Source organism: Eubalaena glacialis, chromosome 19, assembly GCF_028564815.1.
Source record: "Eubalaena glacialis isolate mEubGla1 chromosome 19, mEubGla1.1.hap2.+ XY, whole genome shotgun sequence".
NCBI lineage: Eukaryota > Metazoa > Chordata > Mammalia > Artiodactyla > Balaenidae > Eubalaena > Eubalaena glacialis.
This window is the reverse complement of record NC_083734.1, coordinates 18,410,112-18,437,566: the sequence shown is the minus strand read 5'-3', so window position 1 is coordinate 18,437,566 and position 27,455 is coordinate 18,410,112. Positions and strand designations below refer to the sequence as shown.

At 50.4% G+C, this 27,455-nt stretch overlaps 1 protein-coding gene across 1 annotated transcript in view; it reads right to left on the bottom strand.

Annotated features, from left to right (window-relative positions):
- RAB11FIP4 (RAB11 family interacting protein 4) overlaps positions 1 to 27,455 on the bottom strand; it is a 117,250-nt gene that overhangs the window by 88,665 nt on the left and 1,130 nt on the right. The gene's annotated exons all lie outside the window — the stretch shown is intronic.

The window sequence follows — 27,455 nt, the reverse complement described above, 5'->3', positions numbered from 1 at the left end:
GCCTCACAACCACCTCAGAAGAAGATACTATTATTATTCCCATTGTACAGGTGAGGACACTGATGCTCAGGAAGGCTAAGTCATTCAGGGTCAAGGTCACACAGCTAGTAAGAGGCAGAGCTGGGATTTGAACACAGGCTACCTGGCTCCAGAGTTTGTGCTCTTAACCAATAATTACTATTATTTCTACTAATATAATGATAATCACTATTATTATCACAAGTTTGAGGCTTGCTCTGACAAGAGAAAGGATAAATTTGTATTCTGCTCTCTCTCTGTTTTTCTGCCTGTGCCACCTGGCTTATGGGATCTTAGTTCCCCAACCAGGGATCGAACTCAGGCCCACAGTAGTGAAAGTGCAGAGCCTTAACCAGGGAATTACCAATTCTGCTGTCTTTTCACCTAGAAAAACTGAGTCCAAAGAGCCTTTGTTTAAGAATTTGAATATTTAGGGAATTCCGTGGCAATCCAGGGGTTAGGACTCCACGCTTTCACTGCCGTGGGCCCGGGTTCAATCCTTGGTTCAGGAACTAAGAACCCAGAAGCCACGCAGCGCAGCCAAAAAAAAAAGTTTTTTTAGCGCAGTGGCAAAAAAATTTGAATGTTTAAAGGAAAAAGTGTAATTTCAAATGCTGTATTGCTAAAGCACAAGTCTCCAACTAGCATCCCAAATGAGGCTTATAGACAGACTTAAATATTTAAAATGAACTGCCAAGATCCAAAGGGCTTCTGGTGCAGGTTAAGATGGAGTCAGTAACACTACACTCTGTCTCTTTCACTGATTATAACTAAAAACTCTGGACAGAATACATAAAGCAACTATACAAGGACTCTGCAAAGTAAATCATAGCAGGCAAACTGGGAGAAAAATTAAAACTTGAAGTAAACAACAAAAACCAAAAACAAACCAAAAAACTTGAAGTAAGATGAATACGGTGGTAAGTCCCCTGATTTATTTTTTCTCACGTATTTTCCAGCCTAGACTCAGGTAGCTCAAACCCCAGAACTGCACAGCAGATATGAACAGAAAAAGCTCCAAAAGAAACCCTCTCTTTTAGTTTTTTTTTTTGGCCTCACTGCGCAACATGCGGGATCTTAGTTCCCCGACTAGGGATCGAACCCATGCCCCCTGCAGTGGAAGTGCGGAGTCCTGACCACTGGACTGCTAGGGAATTCCCTGAAACTCTCTTTTTGACGAGAGGTCGGGACAGAGAGAGTGGGAGAAATGTTTTTGTTTCTATTTTTGTTTTTAATTCCCTTTCCCAGCCCTACCCCAAGCCACAGTCTCAGAGGTGGGTGGTAGCAGCAGCTACAGCCCCAGGCAGGCACCTAAAACTTGCAGAGGAGGAAAATCTTTCTCTGTGGAATGATAAACTTGGAAAAACGGTCCCTGTGGTCAAAATGGGGAGGGGGAATTCCTGTTACACGTTTCTCTCGTTTTCCTCTCACCACTGCATCCTGCAGGTAGACCAGTCATGGGAGGTGTGAAACAGCACAGCGTGGCCAAGACCTCAGATTTCTAACCAAAGGACCAGGAAGAGGGGCTCCTGGGAGCTTGTGGGGGGCGAGGATCACAGAGAAGAGAGAGTTTGAGATTAGGATCCGATAAGTTGTACTTGAAGTCCTGGGCCCACTCCTGAGCTGCATATACATGGAACTAACCCAAAGTAGTATGCCAAAGGCTTTGAGAACTGAACTACAGAGTAGACAGTGAACAGACCGGCCCCAGGAGAGTGCACACTTGAGGTGGATCCAAATAGCACTTCAAAGGCTTTGAGAACTAAACTGACTAAGCAGCTCAGAGGGCAGGTTGGGATCTGAGGTTTCAACCTAACTGGGTTGATTTCCTGATTAAAAAAAAACAAACAAAAATTAATATTCTTCAGAGTATTTTAACAGGACCCAGAGTCTCATAATATAATATACAGAATGTCTAGGACACAATCCAAAATTACTCGACATGCAAAGAGACAGGAAAACCTCAGCAATGCACAAGAGAAAAGACAATAAATACCAACCCCAAGAGGACCCAGATGTTATCATTAGTAGATGGAGACTTTAAAGCAATTATAACCATATTCCATGAAGGAAGGGTGAACACTCTTAAAACAAATGGAAATATAGAAATTCTCAGCAGAAAAACAGAAGCTATGAAAAAGAACTGAATGGAAATTTTGGAATGGAAAAATACAATAACTGAAATATTTAAAAATCACTAGATGGGATCAGCAGCAGAATGGAGATGACAGAAAAAACAGTTGGTGAACTTGAAAACAGTGCAGTAGAAATGATCTAATCTGAGCAAGGAACATTACCAAAGATTAAGAGGAACATTACATAAGAGAGTCAACTCACTAAGAAGATATAACAATCCTAAATGTGCATGTACCTAACAACAGAGCTTCAAAACACATGAAGCAACAACTAACAGAACTGAAAAGAGAAACAGACAAATTGACAATTATCATTGGAGACTTCAGCACTTCTCTTCAGTAATCAATAAAACTAGTTAGATTGAAAATCAACAAGGATATAAAGAACTGAACAACACCATTAACCAGTTTAACCTAATTGACATTTATAGAACTCTCAGTTAATAACAGCAGAATACATATTATTTTCATGTGCGCATGGAACATTCACCACGATAGATCATATCCTGGGGCCATTAAACAAAACTTAACAAATTTAAAAGAACTGAAATCATATAAAGTATGTGTTCTGACCATATTGAGCACATACTCAATATGTGCATTAAACATCTTTATGACTATTACCTTGAACTCTTTATCAGGTAGATTGCTTATCTACACTTCACTTGGTTCTTCTTCTGGTGTTTTATCTTGTTCCTTCATTTGGAATATATTCCTCAGTTGCCTTATTTTGCCTAATTCTCTTTTTATTTCTATGTATTAGGTAGGTCAATTACATTTCCTGACCTTGGAGAACTAGCCTTATGTAGGAGATGTCTTATGGGGCCCAGCAGTGCACTCCCCTCTGGTCACCACAGCTGTATGCTCTAGGGGTGCCCCCTGTGTGGGCTGCACGGTCCCTTCTATTGTGGTGGGCTGACTACTGTGTACACACTGGTAGGTATGGCTGGCTTCCAGCCCAGTTGGTTGCCAGGCCCTACCTAGTGTGGAGGCTGCTGGCCACTGGTGGACATGGCTGGATGCAGAGCCCAGGGTTATGGGCTAGTACCGGCCCACTGGTTGGTGGAGCCAGGTCCTGGGGTCATTGGTGGGGGGCCAGGAGTCCTGGAGCTGGTATCAGTCTGCTGGTGGGCAGGGCTGGGTCCCTACAACTAGCTTTGGGGTCCTGGAGGTCCTAGGGCTACTGTTAGCCTACTGGTGGGGAGGGCCAGGTCCCAGGGTGCCTGGGAGGCTCAGGGTGCCTACAGCAGCTAGCCTGCTGGTGGGTAGGGCTGTGTCCCTGCCCAGCTACCTGCTTAGCCTAGGGTGGTCCCAGGACTGGTGCTGACCAGCTGGTGGGCATGGCCAGGTCTCAGGGCTAACAAGCTAGAGGGAGGACTCCAGCATGGCACTTGTCAGCACCAGTGTCCTCATGGTAGAATGAGCTCCCAAAGATGGCTGCTGCCAGTGTCTGTGTCCCCAGGGTGAGTCCCAGTTGCCTCCTGCCTCTCTGGGAGGCTCCCCAAGATCAGCAAGTGGGTCTGACCCAGTCTCCTTTCAAATTACTGCTTCCGTCTGGGGTCTTGGAGTGTGAGATTTTGTGTGCGCCCTTAAGGGCGGAGTCTCTATTTCCTACAGTCGTCTGGCTCTCCTATAAGCAAGCCCTGCTAGCCTTCAAAGCCAAACATTCTGGGGGCTCATCTTTCAGATGCAGGACCCACAGGCTGGGGAGCCCAATGTGGGGCTCAGACCCCTCAATCCTTGGGCAGAACCTCTGCAATTATGATTATCCTCCTGTTTGTGGGCCACCTACACGGGAGTGTGGGTTTTGACTCTACCGCGTCTCCACCCCTCCTATCCATCTTGCTGTGGTTCCTTCTTTATATCTTCAGTTGTAGATCTTTTCTGCTAGTTTTCAGGTCATTCTTATCGATAGTTGCTCTGTAAATAGTTGTGATTTTGGTGTGCCCATGGGAGGAGGTGAGCTCAGGGTCTTCCTACTCTGCCACCTTGGCCCAAACCTCTCCGTCTTACAGACTTTAAAATTAATAGGTTAATAAGTACAGAGGATTTTTAGGGGAGTGAAAATACTCTGTATGATATTACAGTTGACCCTTGAACAACACGGGTTTGAACAGCATGGGTCCACTTATATGTGGATTTTTTTTCAATAAATTACATACAGTACTGTATGATCTGTAGTTAGTTGAATCTGTGGATGCAGAACCACAAATACAGAGGGAACGCGGATACAGAGGGCCAACTGCGGGACTTGAGCATCTGAGGATTTCGGTATCCAGGTGGGTCCTAGAACCAATCCCCCTCGGATTCTGAGGGACCACTGTTTAATGATGGACATATGTCATTACACGTTTGTGCAAACCCGCAGAATATACAATATATATTTGTATATTATTTACATATATAAGTAAATTTATTTATATATGAATGATACATCACAGCCACAACCAAGTGGGGTTTATCCCCCAAGGCTGGTTCAACATTTGAACATCAACCGATGGAATCTAAAGATGACTAAAGAAAAAAAACCACACGATCATTTCAATCGATGCGGACAAAGAAACTGACAAATATGACATCCATTCATGATAAAAACTCTCAGCCAACTCAGAATAGAAGGGAACTTCCTTATTCCAGAGGAATGAAAACTGATGTTCACACACAAAAAACTATACACGAATGTCTATAACAGCATTATACACAATCGCCAAAACCTGGAAATATCTCAAATGTCCTCCGACAGTGAATGGATAAGCAAATTGTTCTGTAATAAAAAGGAAAAACTGATAACAGATGGATGAATCTCAAACGCATTATGCTGGGCAAAAGACGCCAGTCTCAAAAGGTTACAAATGACGATTCCACTGACGTAGAAAGGCAAAACTATAAAGACAGAGAACAGGTCAGTGGCTGCCAAGGGCAAGAAGGAGGGGAGAGTTTGAATACAAAGGGGCAGCACCAGGGAATTTGGGGGATGAACTGTTCTGTACCCTGATTGTGGTGGTGGTTACAGGAATCTATGCAAATGTTAAAACTCATGGAATCATATGTCCCCTCCCCCAACAGAAAGTGAAATTTACTATTTGTAAAGCTAAAATTTTTTAAATTTAATTTATTTTTTTATTTTTTGGCTGCACCGCACAGCATGTGGGATCTTAGTTCCCTGACCAGGGATCGAAACTGCACCCCTTCACTGGAAGGCAAAGTCTTAACCACTGGACCACCAGGGATGTCCTAAAATATATATATATATTTTAATAAATTTATTTATTTTTGGCTGCATTGGGGTCTTCGTTGCTGTGCGTGGGCTTTCTCTAGTTGCAGCAAGAGGGGGCTACTCTTCGTTGCGGAGCAAGGGGTCTAGGCGCGCGGGCTTCAGTAGCTGTGGCTCGCGGGCTCACTAGTTGTGGCGCACGGGCTCTAGAGCGCAGGCTCAGTAGTTGTGGCGCACAGGCTTAGTTGCTCCGCGGCATGTGGGATCCTCCCGGACCAGGGCTCGAACCTGTGTCCCCTGCATTGGCAGGCGGATTCTTAACCACTGCACCACCAGGGAAGTCCTAAAATTTTTTTTTTTAATCAAGGAAACTGCACACACAGAGTGGGATATCTGGCTTTTCTTGAAGATTTGGAAACACTTCCCCACAGCAACAATGGGTCACAGCTGTGTTAGAGCATACTCTTTAGACAGGCCTCTGCTCTGCTCCCCAGTATGCCACAGTAACCCCCAAACCCCAAGTTCCCACCCCTAGTCCCCCCCACCCCCCAGGCTGCTTCCCTTCCTGGGCCTGTGGGCATCCTGGGGAGTCCTGCTGCCCTAGGGGGACCCCCAGCTGGGCTGAGCCCCTGAAGTTTTCTGCACCAGCAAAAGGAGTTCCAGGGATGGGCTTGGGGGAGGGCAGAGTTGAAACTCCCCAGCATAAAAAAGCAGCCGCAAAGGAAGGCAGGCAGGTAAAGAGGGGAGGCGCAGGCCCCTGGAGGGTCAGGGTTCCTTGAGACTCCCTGGGCCAGGCCAGGAAGTGCTTTCAGCTCTGGCAGGAGCCCTGCGACCACCACTGGGAGTCCTGTGTCCCACACAGAGCTTAGACTGCCTTCAAAGTGCTTCTGGGGAGGAGGCCCCCTGGAGGGGCTGAGGCAGCTGGTGGAGCTGAGACCCACTGGGTGAAGGAACATGGACGGGGGCATCCTGAATCCCAGGATTAGCTGGACAGTTTTCCGCTGGGAGGGGGCTGGTGGGGAAGGACGTGGCCGGCTGCAAAGGGAGCAGGGTGGAGAGAGGGGTTCCGGTCAAGGCAAGAGTTCTGGCGTGTGGGAGGTAAGGTGGGGTGAGCATATGGGAAGCGGGGTGTCATCAAGAATGAGGCCAGGGAGAGAGGGAACAGGGTCTGAAGGAGAAGGGCTTGGAAGCCACGCCCAGGAGGCTGCACTTTATCCCCAAGGTCTGGAGGCACAGACACAGCAGTGACAGTCACAAGTGCCGCAGCTCCCAGCTGAAGAGCGCTTCCTAGGTGTCAGGCGTTAACGTCTCGCTCCGTCCCTCCTTACAGTCCAGCCGTCCGGATAGAAAGAGCTGGGTCACTTCCATCTTTTTCCCACCACCCCAGGGGTTCCTGTCCTCCCTCCGGCCTCAGGGCCACACGCTCAGGGCTGCTTGTTTATCCACTTTCCCAGGCAGCCCAGCTGCCTGACGTCAGGGCACACAATGGGGCCCTGTGTTCTGGAGCCCCTACCCCCATCCCCAAGGGACAGAGGGCACACGGGGAGGGGGAGGCAGCCACCCGCCCTCTCCATTAATTCTCAGGACGGGGGGAGGGCAGGGAGGGAAGTCAGGCCAGAGTTTCAGCAAAACCAGCTGGAGACAAGGACAGGGAGGGGTTCCCGAGTGGTCCTGCCAGGTCCTGCTCCTCTGCACCCAGCTGCAGACCACCCCCAGCCTCCAGAAGCCCACTCTCCCCCCGGGAAAGGCTGTCCCACGGAACCCACCAGACTTGCCCTGACTGGGCCACAGGTGGGTGGGGAAAAGCGCCTTGTACGAAGCACCCTGAGGTGTCAGGAGCTGGGGGCTTAGGGTCAGCTTTGTAATTCGTGGGGCCAGTGCAAATGGAACCATCAGGCCCCTCGTTCAAAATTTATTTGCAATTTCAAGATGGTGACCGCAGAGCATTAAACCCCGTGTGACTGCACAGGTCACCTGCCAGTAAAGCCGGCTCCGCTGGGGCTTCAGTACGTCCTCATGGAGTGACCTGGAGGCCTCAGTGTCCACGTCTACAGTGCACTCCTGACCAGCTCACAGGACTATTGTGAGGCTCGAATGAGACTGTGGCTCAGAAAAGGACCCAGTAGAGTGTAGAGCGCCATGGAAGTGTCCCGTGCAGAGGGGCATAAAGAGGGACGTGGCGGTGAGCCTCCACCCTGGCAGCAGCAGGTAGAGGGCAGCCAGCCAGCAGGGAGGCTGAGGGGTGGCCTTGCAGTGAGAGTTAAGGTGGTAAAGTAGGTCGGCTCCAAGCCCCTTTGTGAGTCTCAGGGACGCTGTGCTTCCCTGGCCCTCAGTCCCGTACTAGCTCTGCCATCAATGACCTCACAGAGTGGTCTTGGAGAGACCCCTCCCTCTCGGGGCCTCAGTTTCCCCACTTGGAAAATGAGGGCATTGGAGCCATTAATATTGAAGGTCTCTTCCGCTCTGAAGTCTGCAGGATTGTAATGTTTTCCCAGGGAAGTCCGGGGGTGGGCAAGGGGTTAGGCGGATAAAGAGAAGAAAATCAGAGAAATAGATGAAGTAAAGGGCTGGGAGCAAATGTCTCCATCCAACGCGGCTTCACTAGGGACCCGGTAAATAAATGGCGTGGGAACCCTGGAGTGTGCCCCTGGGGGATTACTCAACTGCTCTGAGCCTTTTACTTCCCCTCTTCTATAAAGTCAAGAAATTATGACAAGGGGCTTCCCTGGAGGCACAGTGGTTAAGAATCTGCCTGCCAGTGCAGGGGACAAGGGTTCGAGCCCTGGTCTGGGAAGATCTCACATGCCACGGAGCAACTAAGCCCGTGTGCCACAACTACTGAGCCTGCGCTCTAGAGCCTGCGAGCCACAACTACTGAGCCCGTGTGCCACAACTACTGAAGCCCGCGCGCCTAGAGCCCGTGCTCCGCAACAAAAGCCACCGGAATGAGAAACCTGCGCACCGCAATGAAGAGTAGCCCCCGCTCGCCGCAACTAGAGAAAGTCCATGCGCAGCGACAAAGACCCAACACAGCCAAAAATAAAATAAAAATAAAATAAAAATAAAATAAATAAATTTATATATAAAAAAAAGAAATTATGACAAGGACTGAAGCAGATCTTGTTGGTCACCTCTATGCTGCCCCTCCTCTTCTCCCTCCCCTTTGGGCAGCCCTGATGTGGCTGAGATGAACAGTTGCCTTGGGGGCACCTCAACCCCAGGGCACAAGTCCTGATTGGACCAAGCCAGTCAGGTGGGCTCAGCCCCTTGCCAGTGATTGGTTTAGGCAAAAGCACGTTGTACATTTCTGGCCAATGAGACATGAGGAAACATCTGCAGGAGGCTTCTGAGAGAGGTCTTCTTTGATGATGGGAAAAAGAAAAGACAACTCACAGGAAGTGTTCCCCGCCCTTCTTGACCTCTTGGAGAGGAGACACCACCCTGGGCCTCCTTGTGGGAGCTGATGGAACGGGGTTGGGTCCTGGATGATGCCTCTGAAGCCCTGAAGGAACCAGCCCTGGAGCTGCCCTAACACTGGGCCCAAGTGTTAGGACAAAGAATACATTTCCTCAGCATATAAGCCATTTTGCATTGGTTCCTGGTTCATACAGCGGTGGGTTCGGGGAGATGCTGACAGATGAAGGACCCCTCGTTTAGGAGCTGCAGGGGTTAAAGGCAGTGGTGGGAGGGTGGCTGCGTGAGTGAAGTGCTCAGCGCACAACGGAGAGGGGCCATGGGGTTGGAGTGCCTCTGGCCAGGTGGCCAGGAGGGCCAGTCACATGGCACCCAGGCCACCACCTCCAGGGCTGAAAATGCCCTCCTTTATGAGACCCCCAGTGTGTCCCAGTGTCACCAGGCGGCCCCTCCTTCACACCCTGGCTTCTGCTGACCAGAATCCCTTAGGCCACCCAAGAGGGCTTTGTTTGGTGTCTGAATAAGAATGAAAGGGTTAGAAGCCCAGGTGGTCTCTGAGGTAAACTGGCCTATGCATCCATCTGTCCCTCTGTCCATTCCTTCAGCAAATGTCTCCTCGGCTCCTCAGCCCGACTGCCCTGTGGGGAGACAGACCAGCTCCCAGGAGGCTCCCAGGAAAGGGACAGCTGTCCTGATATATTTTTGAGTGAAATAAAAATAGCCTAGGGAACAGCACAAAAGTGTGTAGATGACTGTTAACACTGCCACAAGCCCAGGGGCAGTATAATGTCACCTCCTCCATGTACCAGCTGTGTGACCAAGGGTGACTGACTCAACCTCTCTGAGCAATAGCGTCTGCCTCACGGGTTGTTAGGATTTAAAGGGAAAAACATCAAGACTTAGCCTGGAACCTGGCACAGAGCAAACTCTAGATAAATGGGTGTGTTCCAGGGACACTGTGCCCGGAAGCTGGTCACGAAACTGTAAACACAGGTTACCTCCTTCCGCTGGGATGGCAGTCCTTTCACCTCTTCTTTCTACATTCTTTAATTGGTTGAATTTTTAAAATGAATTGGGGACTTCCCTGGTGGCGCAGTGGTTAAGAATCCACCTGCCAATGCAGGGGACACGGGTTCGAGCCCTGGCCTGGGAAGATCCCACACGCCCTTCTGGAGAAGCTGGCTGGACCTCCTGGAGCCCCGACCCCGAGGCAGGGCATAATGGCAATCCCAGGGGGCTGCCCCATCTCAGGCTTACTCGCCCCCATTTCCTCTCTGCTGCAACCGTCCCTTCTCGCAGCCACCCCCATGTAAAGCCCCCGGGGAAATTTTCTCGGGGCCAGCAGGGCCAAATGGTGGTGCAGGGTAGGGTGGGGTAGCTTCGAGTTCATTTATTTCGAGGGAGCTCTTTGCAGAGGCAAAGTTCTCTTCCCATCAGCACAGCAGTAAAAAAAAGGGAGGCAAGAGGCCTCATACACAATTTACGCCCTAATTTATAATTTATACCTCTCCCCCCAGAGAAAGTGGGTCGGAGGCCTGGGACGGAGGCAGGAGGACCAAGGCGAGAGGGCCCCTGGTACCATCCTGTGAAGGCCCTGCAGCACCAGAGGGACCGGGGCTGTAGCACCTGCCCACTCTCACCACATGGACCTTCATGCCAGCCCTCGAAGGGAGGGTCCCCGGATTCATTCATGAGACCAGGAAAGCAAGGTTCAGGAGGGTCAGGGGCTTGGAGGGGGTCTCCCAGTGAGTCCCAGTGAGGAGGGAGGCCAGCCAGGTGTGAGCCTGGCCTTCCGACCTGGAGCCTGTGCGGCCCCCAGGCAGAGGGACGAGGGAGAGTCCCAACCCCGTCACCCCAACACAGCTCTGCTGGGTCTGGTAGCCAGGGTGGAGCCTGCATTCTCTAAGGCCTCCCCCTGGAGAGTCTGAGGAGGCCGGGGAGGGGATCCGAGGTGAACGGCTGGTGGACCTCACACAGGCAGAGACAGTGGGCCGGTCCTCACCCAGGGCCCTGGGGGCTTTGGGCTTTGAGCCCGGCATGTGCCCTCTGAGGCTGGCAAGAGGGCAGTTAGGTGGCTGGGGGGGGGGGATATTCTCGCAGCAGCAGCAGCAGCGAAAACAGAGGGGCTTTGCCATCACCTCCTCCCGGGCAGACTCAGCCCACAAGGGTCACAACCTCTCCAGGCGTGTGATGGGTCCCCGGCGGCCCCCTCGCTGGGCTGAAAGCTCCTTGGAATAGTAGCAATAATGATGGTGACAATGATACAATAATCGGTAACACTTAGGAGCAGTTACTATGAGGCAGGCATGATTCTAAGAGCTGTTCGTGTATTAATCCACCTACACTCCACAAGCCTAGGAAGTAGCTTCTATCACCCATCCCCACTTTACAGACGAGGAAACTGAGGCACAGAGAGGTTAAGGACTTTCTAGGAAGTGACGAGCCAGAATTCAAACTTCAAGAGCCTGCACTTTTTTCTGCTCTGTGATACCACCTTTTCAATTTACTCTTTTACCTGCGGTGGTGCCCGTCACAGAGCAGATGCTCACAGGTTCCTCCACCACCATCACCATCATCATCATCATCATCAACCTGGGGTCACACTGGTGGTAGCAGCAGGCACACCAGCAGCGGGCTATACCCAGTGCCATGCTTCCTCTTCTAAATGTCCCTAAAGCTACAGAGGGTCCATAAAAATAACCTCCCTGTATAAAGGGCTTAGGATGCAGCAGGCACTAAGAGCTCTGCCTCATTCTTTCATTCTCTGCTCACAATACCCCCATGAGGACAGCATCACTGCACCCCCATTTCCCAGATGAGGCTAAAAAGCTCAGAGACCTATCCCAGGTCATAGAGCCAGCAAGTCGGAAAGCTGGGAGTTGACCTCTGGCCTATCCAGCCCAGAACCTGAGTCCTTGACCAAAGAATCCTCCTGCCCCCCAAACCCTCATCAGGCAGCCTTGCTTCCAAGTCACACGATTTCAGGGAGGAGCTCAGGCGGAGGTGGAGCTCCGGGCACTGGGCCGGCCCCCTTCCCTTGCACTTCCTTTATCCACTCCCTCGGTCGTTCAGGTAGCACTCACTGTGCCCTCGTTACGGGCCACATGCTGGGCTGGGTGCTGGGGACCGAGCCGAACCCGGCTCTGGTCCCCACATTCCGTCTCCCAAGAGAACCACAGAAACAAACGCCCCTCACGCGTGCTCCCACTACCTGCTGTTTCTCTCTGCCCAACGTCACGTTGGCAGGTGCACCCTGCTTTCCTTTGGGGAACTACCCCTCCCCATTCCAGGGAGTTTGGGTGGCCCGCCTCTGGGGATGGGCACCTGACCAGGCCTGGCCTGTCAGCGATTCCCCGCTTCCAAGCATAATTCTTTGCCTCAACTGGGAAAAGAGCAAACATCATTAAAACATTTAATAGATGTTGGGAAGACATGTGGTACAATGTACCATCTGGTCTTGGATAACATTCTAACAAGAGGAGAATGGGGCAAGGAGAGGGTGGTCTTTATTAACGCGCTAAAGATGATAAACCTAAACCCAGGTAGCAACGTTACACTCAATGGTAGTAAGCAACAGTCACTCCATTTAAAAACCTAATAAGAAAGGGATGATGGGGGTCTGCTTCTGCCACCCACCCTTATACCTACTGGCCCCACCAACTAGTCCAGGACCAGAGCAGAGGGCAGGGAACAACCTCAGCCCTCCAGCCACTTCTGGCTGCCCGACACCAGCTCTGCAGTCATCTGTGCCCAGCAAGTTTCAGTCTGTCCATCCCCCTGCTGTGCTGCTGCTGTCTTGTCTCCCTGCCTTTGGAGGCTGGCGTCCTCCCCGACCCTCAGTCAAGACGCATGACTACCTCTTGCCAGCCTCTTCCCTCTGCATTAGACCCCCTCCCGCAGCGACACCGGCCTCGGCAGCACTGCCTTTGGGACGCTGTCTGTGAGAGCACCCAGGGCAGCTGCAGCTCAGGCACCCACCCTGGCCTGTTTTCCTTAACTTGCAACTCAGCCATGTGGCCAGCGTCCCAGCATGCCTCACTCCCGAGCCCTCCTAAATCAGGGCCATGTCTCCAGTACCCACCCAGGCTCCAACTAGTTTTATTTAAAAAATTCTTTTTCACATTATACAATTTCCTTTTTAAAAATTTTTATTGAAATATGGTTGATTTACAACCAACTAGTTTTAGGTACTTCCCTGGTGGTCTAGCGGTTAAGATTCTGAGCTTCCACTGCAGGGGACGTGGGTTTGATCCCTGGTCAGGAAGCTAAGATGCCACATGCCGCGTGGTGAGGCAAAAATAAATAAATAAATAAAAATTAAAAATAAAATAATAAAACAACCAACTAGTTTTAGAAATGTGTGTGAGTCCCATCTCAGAAGGAAAAGTCGGGACTTCCCTGGTGGTGCAGTGGTTAAGAATCCGCCTGCCAATGCAGAGGACACGGGTTCAAGCCCTGGTCCGGGAAGATCCTACATGCCGCGGAGCAGCTAAGCCCGTGCGCCACAACTACTGAGCCTGCACTCTAGAGCCTGCGCGCCGCAAATACTGAGCCTATGCGCTGCAACTACTGAAGCCCATGCGCCTAGAGGCCGTGCTCCGCAACAAGAGAAGCCACCGCAATGAGAAGCCTGCGCACCGCAACAAAGAGTAGCCCCCGCTCGCTGCAACTAGAGAAAGCCCATGCGCAGCAACGAAGACCCAACTCAGCCAAAAATAAATAAATTAATAAAAAAGGAAAAGTCATTAGACTCATAAATATAAGAAAAGAAGACATAATGAAATTATTTTTTGAAGAGGACATGATTGCTTACCTAGAAAATCTCAAGAAATCAAACAGAAAAATTACAAGTAATAAATGAGTTCATACCAGTGGGGAGATACGTGATAAATTTACAAAAATCAATTGCATTCCTATATGCTAGTGACATGCAGCTAGAAAAAAAAAATCAGTGGAAAAAAAAAGTTTCATTCTCAGTAGTAACCAAACACATTAAATACTAAAGACTAGTTTAGCCTAATTGTAAGACATTTATTTTTAATGTTAATATTTTGCTCCTACCGGGAGAACTAAATATATAATAAAGATGGTAATACTCTCTAATTTAATAAGTTTAATGCAATACCAATTAAAGAACTTGAAAATGTGTTTACATACTTAAAAATCCATAAATGGTGAAGAATCAGAGAGCTTTTTTTTTTTTAAAGGTAATGATGGCTGACTTTTTTCAATTTTAAAATATAGCAAGTAATAATGATCAAAGTTTATAATGTTGCATTAAAAACAAGACAAAAAAAATCTTAGAGCATCAAAAACGAATAACGATGGTAATGGATTATAACACATGGGAAAGAAAAGAATCTATGAGTCCATAGTGACACTCAGGAAAGGTGGTGAAGGAAAGATCTTCTATACAGAACAACCTCTATCTCTAGAAGGAATGAAAGAAAAATCACCATTTTGCAACCACCAGTGTAATTTATGCAGGCAAGGAGCATCAAGGGATGCTAAAACCATTGTGTGAGAACCTATTTGAGAACCAAATATTTACACTGTCTAAGGTACCATCCCACAGACTACTTACTAATTATAAAGGGGAAAAAGTACCATTATACTGACGAGATCAAGCAGACGCAGGTTTAACCAACAGATCAAACTCAGCATCACCAATAATGGGACAAACCAATATCATGTGACTCCTTATGTGATGCTCTGAGGAGTACACACCATCACCTCTCCTTGCCAAAAGCGCGAGGAAACAATCAGACATATCCAGGCGATGGGACAGCCTATAGGACAACCGGCCCAGGCTTGGCAGAAAATGTCAGTGTTGGTTACAGAAGCAAAGAAAATCAGAGATAGTTCTAACTTCGAGGAGATGAAACAGGAAAATGACAAACTAGATGCCATATGTGATCCTCGGTTGGATCCTAGATCAAAACAAAAAGAAGCTAGGAAGGACATTTTGAGGACAACTGGGGGAATTTGAACATGGACTGAATATTAGATGACTGTTGAATTAACAGTAAGTCTTAGGTGTGATGGTGGCACTTGTTTACACAGGAGACTGTCCTTGTCCCTACACTCTGAAGTGTTCATGGGGAAAATGTCAAGATGTCTTCACTTACTTAAAATGCTTCTGCAAAGCAACATTAAAGGAGATAGATGACAGATTATCAGTGACAAAATGAAAGAAAGAAAAAGCAATTGTGACAAAGTGTAACAGTGAATCTAGGTGAAGAGTATCTGGGTATTCATCACATCCGTCTTTCAACTTTTCTGTTTGAACATTTTCAAAATAAAGCATGAGAAAAAAATAGAAAAAAAGAATCAGTGTAATTCAGTTCTAGTTTAGAAATAAATTCAAACTATTAACAAACCAAATGTTGGATGAACCTCATAATAAATTCCAAATGGGTGAAAGTCGAATATTTTTACAAATTGGGGGTTTTAACAAAATAGCTTATTTATTCTTGCTAGAGATGGGAAATAAGTTCCTAACTACTAAAAAGTGTAAATATAATTAGAAATAATGCAGATATGATATAACTGGAAAAAAGAAATATTCAAATGTAGAACTTTTGAGTGATAAAATGTAATCCAGGACTTCCCTGGTGGCGCAGTGGTTAAGAATCCGCCTGCCAATTCAGGGGACACAGGTTCGAGCCCTGGTCCAGGAAAATCCCACATGCCGCGGAGCAACGATGCCCGTGCGCCACAACTACTGAGCCTGCGCTCTAGGGCCCGCGAGCCACAACTACTGAAGCCCACGTGCCACAACTACTGAAGCCCACGCGCTAGAGCCCGAGCTCCGCAACGGGAGAGGCGACTGCAGTGAGAAGCCCGCGCACCACAACAAAGAGCAGCCCCCGCTCGCCGCAACTGGAGAAAGCCCTCGCGCAGCAACGAAGACCCAAAGCAGACAAAAATAAATAAATAAATTTATAAATAAATTTATTAAAAAAATAAAAAATGGGCTTCCCTGGTGGCGCAGTGGTTGAGAATCTGCCTGCCAATGCAGGGGACGCGGGTTCGAGCCCTGGTCTGGGAGGATCCCACATGCCGCGGAGCAGCTGGGCCCGTGAGCCACAACTACTGAGCCTGCGCGTCTGGAGCCTGTGCTCCGCAACAAGAGAGGCCGCGATAGTGAGAGGCCCGCGCACCGCGATGAAGAGTGGCCCCCTCTTGCCACAACTAGAGAAAGCTCTTGCACAGAAACGAAGACCCAACACAGCCAAAAATAAATAAATAAATAAAAATTTAAAATAATACAGACATACACTTAAAAATAATAAAATAAAATAAAATAAAAATAAAATTATAAAGATCAAAATAAAAATTCCCCTTGATAAGCGCTCAACAGAGATGGACATAACAGTTTATGCAGAAGGAAATACCAAGAATAAACAGCAACATGGAAAAAATGCAGTCTCGTTTGCCATTAAAAATGAAAATTTAAACAAGTTTGAAATACTATTACATACTCATTAAACTGGAGAAACAAATCTGAAATAATACTCAGTGTAGATGGGAGAAACGGGCATCCTCATGCTTTGGGCAAGGTCAGATATTCGGCCAAACAGGAGGCAGGAGAGAGAAAGGGGAGGAGACTGAAGGAGAAACAAAGACCACCCACGGCCCCAGAAAGCGTGGCCAGAAGCCCAAATGGCTGTGGCCAGATGAGTGGGCAAACAGGCTCTCAATTCCATCCACTCAGTGTCTAGAACATGGGAGCAGGTGTCCCCTGGCAGTGCCCACTCAGGGTCAGGGGTTTTGAGAAACCCACACCAGAGGCCAGTCCTCTGGCTGGCAGCCAAGCACTGGGCTGGGAAGAGCCCAAGCAGGCTGGGACCCAGGGGATGGTCAGTGGCACTGAGGGAGGTCCAGCCCAGCGTGCAGTGCAGGCTTGGGGGTGCCCAGGATCCTTCCCTCCTCACTCTCCACGTCCACTCTTGGGAAGCACTGCTCTCTTTGGGCTCCACCCCACCCGCACCAGCTCAGGGGCTGGGCCCCGCAGAGGCTGCTGGCGAGCCAGGGGTTGACCAGTCCGCCAAGGTTCCCCTCCAGGTGTACCCGGCAGAATGGAATGCAGTGGAGACATTAGTAGTGACTGATGGGATGGTCAATCCTGGACCAGGCAGAGAGGTGACATGGCTCTGTCTGGGACTCAGACACAGGAAATATCATTAGGCGGAAAGGGGCCAAAAGACCTCATATACACTGGTCACGACCGCATGTGCGTGACCGCTAAGGACAGGACATAGATTCTGAGGTCTAAAAACACAGCTTAACACTAGTTAGCTTTCTTGTCCTCTAGAGTTGTTTATAAAATAACAACAATATTTGGAACGTTTCTGTTTTTAAAATAAAGAGCAGCTGCCCTCGGGAGGATTCCTGAGAGTGAGGGCAGGCCGGGGAGCCCCAGGAGCTGCCCAGGTGTGTGAGCGTCCTCGAGCTGGCAGGTACCGGCACCTGGGCTCGGGCCCCATCACCCAGTCACCTGGGTGGGGTCACAAAGGACTCATAAAAGGATGCTCTGTCCTGTTTGTCCCAGCTCCGTGCTGTGAGGTCCTGCAGATGGCCCGGCAGCCGCCCTCTGACCCTCCCCTTCTCTCCAGCAGCTCAAACGCCCTCTCCTTGTCCCTGGACCGGAGCAGAGCCCTCCCAGCTCGGCCTGCTTTCCCCCGCCCCACATGATTCCAGATGGGCTTGTCTAAAACACAACGAGCCATGTCCCCCTCAGCTTCAACCTTCGGGATAAAATCCACTCCATTGTGCCTCCACCTGCCTGGTCAGCCCCTCCCCTCTCTCACCTGTCCGCCTCCTGCCAGGTATGTTTCTCCTCTGGCACAGCCACCCTTCCCTTCTGCCCTGGTGGACCCTGGTGTTCAAGACTCAGGCCTAGCATTACCTCTGGGAAGGCTTTTCCATCTCCGGGCAGAGCGAATCTGCTGTCTTTACACCCCAACTACACCTAAACGGGCCTCCAGCCCTGCCCTTCTCACAGGTGGACCAAGATTTCTATCTTAGAGCCCTCTCCCCCGCAGAGGTGAGCTCCCTCAGGGAAGGAGTCCTAACCTCTCCATCTGCGTATCCTCTCACACTGTAACTGAGCAGGACCCTATGGGGCCTTCCCAGGACAGACCACCCCCATGTCCTCACCTGCCTCTTACTTGTAGAAAAACTTGAGCCTCCGAGGCTTTCCCTGAGTTCCAAAGAGCACACTTATCAGAGAAGTGAGAAAAGGCAGAAACAAAGGAAAACAGTCAAGCAAGACAAAATAATAATAATTTAGCCACTAAACAAAGTCAAGGACCTTTAGTTCCTCCTCAAGGGCTATAGATAATATTCTGAGCCATAGCCTTGACCTAGTTTGCAGATACTGAAACCCCACCAAGTGGAAGAACTTAAGTGCATGCTGACCACGAGCATGTAGACCCCAGACCAGTTGGAACCAGAAGGTTGATGATGTTGACTCCTGATGACCTCACCACCAACCAATCAGAAAAATGTCCATGAGCTGATCTTGTCCCCTGCAACTCCCTCCCTCACTCTGTCTTTAAAAACCTTTCCCTGAAAGCCACTGGGGAGTTCAGGCCTTTTGAGCATTAGCTGCCTGGACTCTATCCTTGGTGCCTGCAATAAATGCTGCACTTTCCTTCACCACAACCCGGGGTCAGTAGATTGGCTTTACTGAGATCGGGTGAGTGGACCCAAGTTTGGTTTGACAGCGCCAAACTTGACACAGAGCAGGTGCTCAAAAAGATCTGTAAAAGAATGGAAATGGATAGCCCACCCAGAAAACCTAGAGTTAGTGGTGGTTAACAGTCACATTAGCAAACACACGTTGCTAACATTATCCCCACTTTATAGATGAGGAGACTGAGGCACGGAGAGGTTAAGTAACTTCTCAGGGTCACGCAACTAGAAAGTGGCAGAGCCGGGTCTCAAACCAGGTGAGCCTGATGCCAGGGCCCCAGCTCCCAAGCTCTTCTCTGTAGCACAGAGAGAAAGTTAAAGCTGACCTGGCCTGAACAGAGACACTGGAGGGAGGTGGAGGAGATGGGGAGCAAGAGGGGTCAAGGCCAGCTGGGGCCACAGGGCCTCCGTGGCTGGGGGGGAGACAGCAGCGCCAGCCTAGAAGATGGAGGAGCCTGGAGAACGTGGACTGGGTGCTGGCGGGGTGTCCGGATTGAGAGTCCGGGCCCTGCCCCTGCTACACACCCATCTGTGGGACTGCAGAGGATTGCGGAAGGGCGTCAGGCAGGAAACTGGAGCAGCCAGAGAAATGCTGGCCTCCCGGGGGCTCTTTAATCACCATTTGCACAGGAAGTGGTGGCGATGCATAATTCAGGGCGTGGTTGCAGGCAGCCTCTCTCTGCTCTGAAAAGTCAGCTCCTGCTGCCACCTGCCACCTTCCACAGCATCTTCTGGGTGGCACACTGCCCGCAGCCCCACCTACACGCAGTGCCTGCCCACCCTGCAGATTACAAATCTACTTCTACTTACAGCCCCTGCCTGGCGCTGCTCCGCCCTTGGAAGCCAGACCACCCCAGATTTAGAAAACCAGAGGAAGCCTCGGATTGGAAGCTTCTATGTCAAATTTCTGAAACTCAGATCTGATCATTTTCCCCCTCCCCTGGAACCTGGAACCCTCCAATGGCAGGCAGCTAAGGAGGCAGCTTTAGAATCAGACAGACCTCGGTTCACATCCAAGCTCCTCCAATTACTGTGGGACCCTGGACAACTCCCATCACCTCTCAGATTCTCAGGGCTATTGCGAGGATGAAGGGAATAAGAAACACGAAGGCAGTCAGCACCAATCCTTCCCTCACCTCCTCTGTCCACAGAGTCACCAGTGGCCGCAGGAGAAATTCTGGCCCTTGAACAAGGGAGGTCAGGCCTGGAAAAGTACCAGGTGGAGGAAAGGGGCCAGAGGTGCAGTCCTGGGGCTGAGAGCAGCAGGGGTGCCAACATGGGTCATGGAGTAGGTAGGCTGCAGAGACCATGCCAACAGGCATCATGGTCGGCCTTAATGTATTACCTCCTTTCCTCAAAACAGTCCCACAAATAGGGGTTCTGACCACCATTTTACAGAGAAGGAAACTGAGGTCCATCCATCATAATAAGTACCTTTTAAATAACCTGGGCTTTCTCTTTTTTCAGAAAGGCTTCAGCTCTTGCCAGACCCAATGGCCTGTGTGGGAAGTGAGAAACCATAAAAACAGCTAACTCCAGTGAGGGTAGGCAGGTGCTGGGGTGTTGCTGCCTGTCTAGAACTCATCTGAGCCAGTCACGCAGTCCCAGCCCCTGAGCCCTCCCTAAGGTCCCTAAGGTCACCAGCTGACCCCTTGCTCCAGCCTGAGCTCTCACCGTCCTGCCCTTCCTGTGCCTTCACCATGCGGAGCCACTTGTCACTCCCTGAAAATGCCAGTCCCCATCCCTGGATCTGGGCTTAGGCTTTGTCCATGTAGATATTCAATAAATGTTGGGTGGTGGATGGACAGATGGGGAGGCTGGGGAGGCTGGTGGAAGGGTGGGTGAACAGATGGATGGACCAATGGATGGATGGGTAATGAATGGATAAGTAGATGGGTTGATGGCTGGGTTGATGGATGGATGGGCAGGTACACAGATGGCTGGGTGGATGGATGGATGGATGAGCAGGTAGATGGTTGGATGGAGGGGATGATGAATGTGTAGACAGATGGATAAGTGAATGTATAAATGGATGCATTATTGAATGGGCAGGTAGGTAGTTAGATGGATGGGTAGAGGGAATGAGCAGCAGTTCTAGGAGATAGACCTCAGTTCACTGTATGAAAGAGAAGATGCTGGGAATGCAGGAGACAGTGAGGGGCAGAAGGGTGCAAAGAGCCCAAGTCTAGTTGGGGGGTGGCTCCAATTGATCCACTGGAGAGGGCCAGTGGTCATGCCAGCAGCACGTTCAAGCAGTGAATTACGGCTCTAGCTAGTTCTTACTCTGTGCAAGGAGGAAGCAAGGGCAGCTCTCAGACCGAGAGGCTGGGCAGACGGGCAGTCAGCATCCCAAGACGGGTAGCATCTTGCCTAGAAGATGCCTTCTGGCCTGGAAGATGAGATGCCCCAAGCCAGTCCAGCTGAGTCCTTGGACCCCCAAACTCAAGCCTGGCTTTTAAAGGGGGCTGAATCACACCTTATCAGGTTCTGTGTTCTTCCCTCATTTCTCTGTTGTGGGCAGGGAGACCTAAGGGCCAGGGTAGAAGGAGGCAAGGGTCTGTCAGGAGGAGCAGGGCTGAGGCGCATTCCTTGGATCTGTCCACTGCTGGCTCCACAGCCCCACTGGGACGCCAGGTGCATCTCAGGTTTCACAGGCCAGCGTGGAACTCCTTGACTCCTTGCCCAACCTGCCTCCTGCCTCAGTCTTCCCCATCCACCAAATGGCAGCCTCTGAATTCTCCAAATTCTCTCCTTTCCCACCCACTTCCAACGGGCTCTAGTTATCCAAAGCCAGTCGTGTCTCCGCAGCTGCACCCCTGCTCTGTGCCTCCAGCAAGTCTCACCTGCATGGAGTGACAGCCTCCCCACCGGTCTTCCCGCCCAGCCCCTGCCCTCTCCCTTAAGTCGTCTTGCCGTACCTCTAACCCCCAAGCCCCCTCCTGCCTCTGCCCGGATCAGTTGCCCCCAGATCTCTGCAAGGCGCAGCCCCCCACTTCATTCCAGGCCCCACTTAAATGTTCATCTATGACAGAAGAGGCCATCCGTGGTCATTCTAAGGGTAAAAATCTTTTTGTCACAGTATTTTCTGTTTCTTCCTACTCCTGTACCTTCCTCCACCCAACAGTAATTGTCGTTCCTTTGTCAGTTTCTTTTCCAGCCCCTCCCCCATGGAAGCTCCGGGCCACTCCTGATTCCCAGAGCCTGGAAAAGTTTTGGCATAGAGTAGGTACACAAGATACTAATCGAAAAAAAAACTTTTTTAAATCCTGGAAACATGTATTAAGACAATCACCAACCACCAATGTAAAAGGTATTTCCATTAAGGCTACTCTGTAAAAATTTCAGGGCATTCACCCAATCATGTGAGGTCAGGGGAGGACAGCAGTTCACCCAGGCGTGACATTCACTGTTTCCAGGCCAGAGGGCATTTCCCCTCCATCCCACCCCAGATCTGGTGCACCCAGCTCTAACTGTCCACTGCAGGCAGCTGTCAGCCTCCCCTTCTGTGCTCCACCGGTGGGGACGACCGCTGGGGGGCCAAAGGGGCCGCTGCAGCATGAGGCAAAGGAGCACCTCCTCTCCACCCCACGAGCCCCGACTCACACACACACACAGTCCAGGGCTGGGGCAGAACCCCCCGCCAAACCCCTACAAACAGACCCGTGAACACGGGTGCTCGGGGTGGGGCACCTGGGGGGGACCCGCCAGGCACTTGGTGGCTGCATCAGCCCCAAATCCGCACTGCCCCCCTCAGGCTGTGGCAGTGGAGCCCTGGCCCACGGAAGGAGGAGCGCAGTTCCTCAGCCATCCATCCACCACCCACCAGGGTCCTGGGTTCCCCGTGCGCAGAAATCCAGAGGTCTAGCCTCCCTCCTGGCTCTGCCTCCTAAGCCGTCAGCCACAGGTGAGGTGCTCCTCCCTCTGTCCTGCTCCCACACCTCCCCATCTCCTTTCTCCTTCTTTGCTTCTTTGGTTCTCTTCCAGGTACAGGGGAAAGCTCCCGGGCCTCAGAGTCAAGGCCAGATCTGACAGCCGCTCTGCCTGCCCAGCCTGGTGACCCTTCACCATCCACCTGGGAAAAGGGATAAATTCTTCTTCACAGGGTGAATGGCCGATACCCATGCTGGGGCTTGTCTGTGCTTTGAGAGTCTCCATCCACTGCAACCGGTCCGAGGGCGTGTCCTGCTATTTGGAAGGCCTGATTCTACCGCACTTCTCCATTCAGATCTCAACAAGGGAGGCAGGGGCCACACCGCCCTCCACCAAGCCCTCCACGACCTGGAGCTTCTTCCTGCTCTAGATCCTGGTACCTTGGGAATGAAGCTATAGCCCAGAGAGGTTTTGCCACATGGATTCAGGCTGTGTCAAGACTGCCTGACAAGATGGACCAGTCCCCCTGGACGCTCTTCTCACACCCCTCTACCCAGCACAGCCAAAGCGGGGTGCAGGCAGCCAGAGGCCTAAGAGCACTGGGCATCCTATCTGGGGCTTGGCCCCTCCCAGCCCGCCCCCGGAGCCTGGTGCCTCGCGCTCACTCCCTACGCCTCCCGAGGGACCGCGGCCTCAGCCTGCCTTCCACAATGACCTCCAAGCTCAGGGGCACCGGCTGCACCCAGGTGAGGCACAAACACAGAAAAGAGAAGGTCTTTCTGGGCCCCACTCTTGTCCTGCTCCCCACTCATGGGTCACAGGCACCCCGACCTTTCCTTTGAGGCTCGGAGAACCTGGGCCTTCCTTCTGTTTTGCCAGCTCTGTCATCCCTACCATGTCCCCATTAGGGTGGGGCACTTAGAGGGGGCCTGTTCTCCAAAAGAGCCTTAAATTCTTCCCTCCAGGAGTGGCGTGTTGAGCTTTGCAGGCCTTCTGGACCCCTGTCAGTTCTGCACCCGCTGCCACCGCTCAAGTCAGGACCCTCTTCCTCTCAGACCAGGTGTCACAGTCCCCTCCTGGATCCAGCCTCTGTTCTCAAGCACACATCTGACCCTGCTGCCTGGACCTTCCTACCATCCACAGGGAACGGCTGAGTCTTTCCTGATATGGCCCCGCCCTCCCCCCTAGCCCCTCCTCCTATCACCTCCCACCTCCAGCCACAGACGTAGGGATACAGCTGCTTCTTCCCCAGCATCCCGTCCCCTCCTCTCCTGAGCAGACCCAGCTTTACTTCAGGGCTCTCCCTCCCCTGGCAGCCCCAGGACTGTCTCCTGATAAGTAAGTCTAGGCCCACCCTAGCACCCCAACCCCTTTGCCGGTTCAGACACCCAGGCTGAAGCCAGCCAGCACCAGCACTCCCTTGTGGCAGTCCTTCGTCCAGAGGGGACTTGGGGACTAAGGGAGCCCAGTCTGAACCCTTATTTCATCTCCTGCTCAATATGAACGAGGAGGCACGATGCCCCAGTTGCTTTTGGCACCTGCAAAGAAGCGGGGAAATTATAGACTAATCCCAGGTGGGCTAAAGCTGAGTCACTGCCCCGAAATAATTACCACCACCCTTCCCAGCAGGAAGGACTGGCCACTGCTCAGAGGAGATGGTACTGGGTTAACAAATGGCAGAGACACCACTCAACTACTTTTGAGTCCATTCTTCTAGCAAGAAGGATGGTTTTCAAACTGGAAAAGGGAGAAGAATATATTTACCAGGGATGTGGCCCAAGATATCTCTGGCCGCTCCCAATGCCTTCCACTCACAGATGCGGGAGGGCTAGAAGCTCAGAGCTGACAAGGAGGGTGGGCTGAGAACACCAGGGACTGTTCGCAGATCTGGACCTCAACCCCGAAGAACCCCCCAGCCTCGAACAGCCTCTCAAAGATGCTTCCAAGTGTTTACCAAAAACACCAATAGTAAGAACAGCAGCAATTCTGATAGCGGGCCTACTCCGTCCCGATACTGAACACTTTACGTGTATTAACGTGTTCAAGCCCCACAATAGCGCTATGGAATGAGAACTGTTATCACCCCCATTTTATGGATGAGTAAACAAAGCCCTAGAGAGGTTAGAAACAAAAGCAAGCTATCAGAAGTCAACACGGGTTCAGGGCACTGGGCCATCATTTCTCGTCCTTGTTATAGTGGTCCTGCTGCTACTTATTACAGACTTTCAGGGCTGGGACAGTGCCCTTACATTCTTTGAAACGTCAACCTATGTTCTCACACATGACTCATGTTTTCATCAAATTTCCTTGCCTTCTCTTTTCTACTATGATTCCCAAGTCAATAAATTAGGGAAATATCAGAGGCCAACCTGATACATACATAACATTATTATTAACTAAAGTCTGTACTTTATTCAGACTTCCTTAGTTTTTGCCTAACGTCCTCTTCTTGTTCCAGGACCCCACCCAGGACACCACATTACATTTAGTTGTCATGTCTCCTTAGGCTTCACTTGGCTAGGACAGTTTCTCAGACTTCCCTTGGTTTTGATGACCTGGACAAATGTGAGGAGCACTAAGCAGGTGTTTTGTAGAACAATGTCCCCCTGTTGAGATTTTTGTGATGTTTTCTCATGACTAGACTGGGGTGATGGGTTTGGGAGGGGGATCACAGTGGTAAGGTGCCTCTCCCATCGTATCGTATGAAGGGTACGTACTATCTACATGACTTATCACCGCTGATGTTGATCTTGGTGACCCGGCTGAGGCAGTGTGTGTCAGGCTTCTCCACTGTAAAGCTGCCTTTTCCCCCTTTCCATACTGTCCTCTTTAGCAGGCAGTCATTATGCATACCTGACGCTTGGGGGGGGGGTATGCTCTACCTCCTTGATAGGGAATTATCTACATAAATTATTTTAATTTGTTCTGTATGGGAGACTCTCCTAGTATTTATTTATTAACATTAAATCATTTATTGATATTAGTATGGCCTCATGGATATTTGTTTTACACTTTGCAACCTAGTATATTTTGATTTTTGCAAAGCATTTGATTCTGGTGTCCCTGGCATTCTGGGTATAGTTGATAAAATATGGATAATCAGCTCTGATAAATTCACTGAATTCCACATCTAATGAATGATAGTTATCCACCCTAAAGCACTGGCGGGGGGTGGGGGTGGGAAATCAAGGTCTCTATGTGATTTTTAAACAAATGAAATAGAAACTGCCAGAAAACATAGCATTTTGAAGGGGAAATGACATCCCTATTTTGTAGTGTATGTGTGAATTTGGTGTGCAGTGGGCAGGGCTGAAAAATGTATTTCTGTGGGTCTCAGTCAATAACACAGTGTGAGCAGAACCACCCCTACGAGGCTCTGTCCGTGGTCCTGCCCTGGGTTTACACCAGCCTGGCAGATTGAGACATAAAGCACCCACTTCTCCAGCCTGTAGGCAGCACAGCATCAGAGTGACAAAGGGAGGACTGTAAATTCTCTCTATTGTCTGTTACAATGGGAGGAAATGAACAAGATGAAATTTAACAGGAATAAGGTCCAAGTTACAGGTTTAGATTTAAGAAAGTACTGACCCAGACAACAGGCCTGATCTCTTCAACAAGTCAGGGTTATTCAAATTAAAAAAAAAAAAAAAAAGAATTGCATTAAAGTAAGAGATCAGAATAACCGGATGCACTGCACAGTTCTGGTGAGGAAACTGGTTTGAACAAAAGAGCAAAGATTGACGTTTTGCGGCCAAATAGGGAAATCTGAATAAGGTGTGCATATTAAATGAGATGAGAATTTATTGAAGCAGAAAAGTGCTGATCATTTACTGGAAAAAAAATCAGGTTACAAGACAGTATGCACAGCATGACCTCATTTTATGGAGAAAATCTACATATAAGCATAGAAACAGCTCTGGAAGGATGTGACCAAGGTGTCACAGCTAGGCTCCCTGGGAGATGGGAACATATTTTATTTTTGCTTGTCCATATTTCTAACTTCCCACAGTGCATATAAACTGATTTTGTAATGATATAAGATTATGGTTTAAAAAGAAAAATCACTGACCCTCCTCCAGGATGGAGGGGAATCTTGGCTTGGCAGAGGCTGCTAAGAAAGATCCCTGGGGGTTTCAGTGGCCAGAAACTTAACATGAGTGCACCACTCAAAAGGCAGCCTCGCCCTGAGCCACCTGTGTGTGTGAGAGGTGTTGGGGCCGGAACAGTCCTGGGAGTCTCCTGGTCCAGCCCCTCCATGTCATTACTAGGAGAACTCCGTCACACAATTAGTCGATGGTGGCTTCAGGGCTGGAAGCCAGAGGTTTGGTCCCTGCCAGATCGTATGGAAATGGTCTGGGGCTTCAGGAACAGGAGGTATTTGGCCTGGAGAAGGGAGGATGGTAGGAAGTGAGTGGGAAGGGGACAGGAGTGCTGTTTTCAGATCTTTAAAGGCTGCCACGTAGAAGAGAGACCCACACGGGTCCCCGTCCAGAACCACGATGACTAAGTGACAAGCAGGTTTGGCTCCAGAGTGTATGAGGAAGAAGCTCTAACTAGAGGAGCTGTCCAGCTCAGGGATAAGGTGGGGCTCGTTAGGGGCTCACCACTGAGCCCATGTGGCCTCCTGCCAGAGCCTGCTGGGAAGCTCTTCCCACCACTGAGACTGCGGTTCTGGAACTCCAGTTCCAGCCAGAGCCAGAGACTTCTCCCCTGCAGCCTGTGTCTTGAGAGTAAGGACTGGGGCTCTCCCCACGCTTGGGGTCTGCTCAGCCTGCCTCGATGAGGGGAGGGGCTTGACCAGCCTTTGGGAAGGAGAAGGACCGGGTGGCTGCAGGAAATGGTCCTGAACAAATCCCAGCAGAGGGAGAGGGTGGGCTCCAAAGGGGCTGTAGCAGTGAGCCTCCTGGGATGGGGTTCCTGAGTTCTCGAACTTGACACTTGCCTCACCCTCTTCCACTTACTGGTCTCAGGGACTCCCAGGTCCCAGCCATGCCCAACAGCCATGCAGAGATGATTATCTATCATCTCCCCCTTGCCAGGTGACAGGGAGGCATGGATCCAACCCAGCCATGCCCTGGCTTCTCCTATGTTCTGGAATGCTAGGC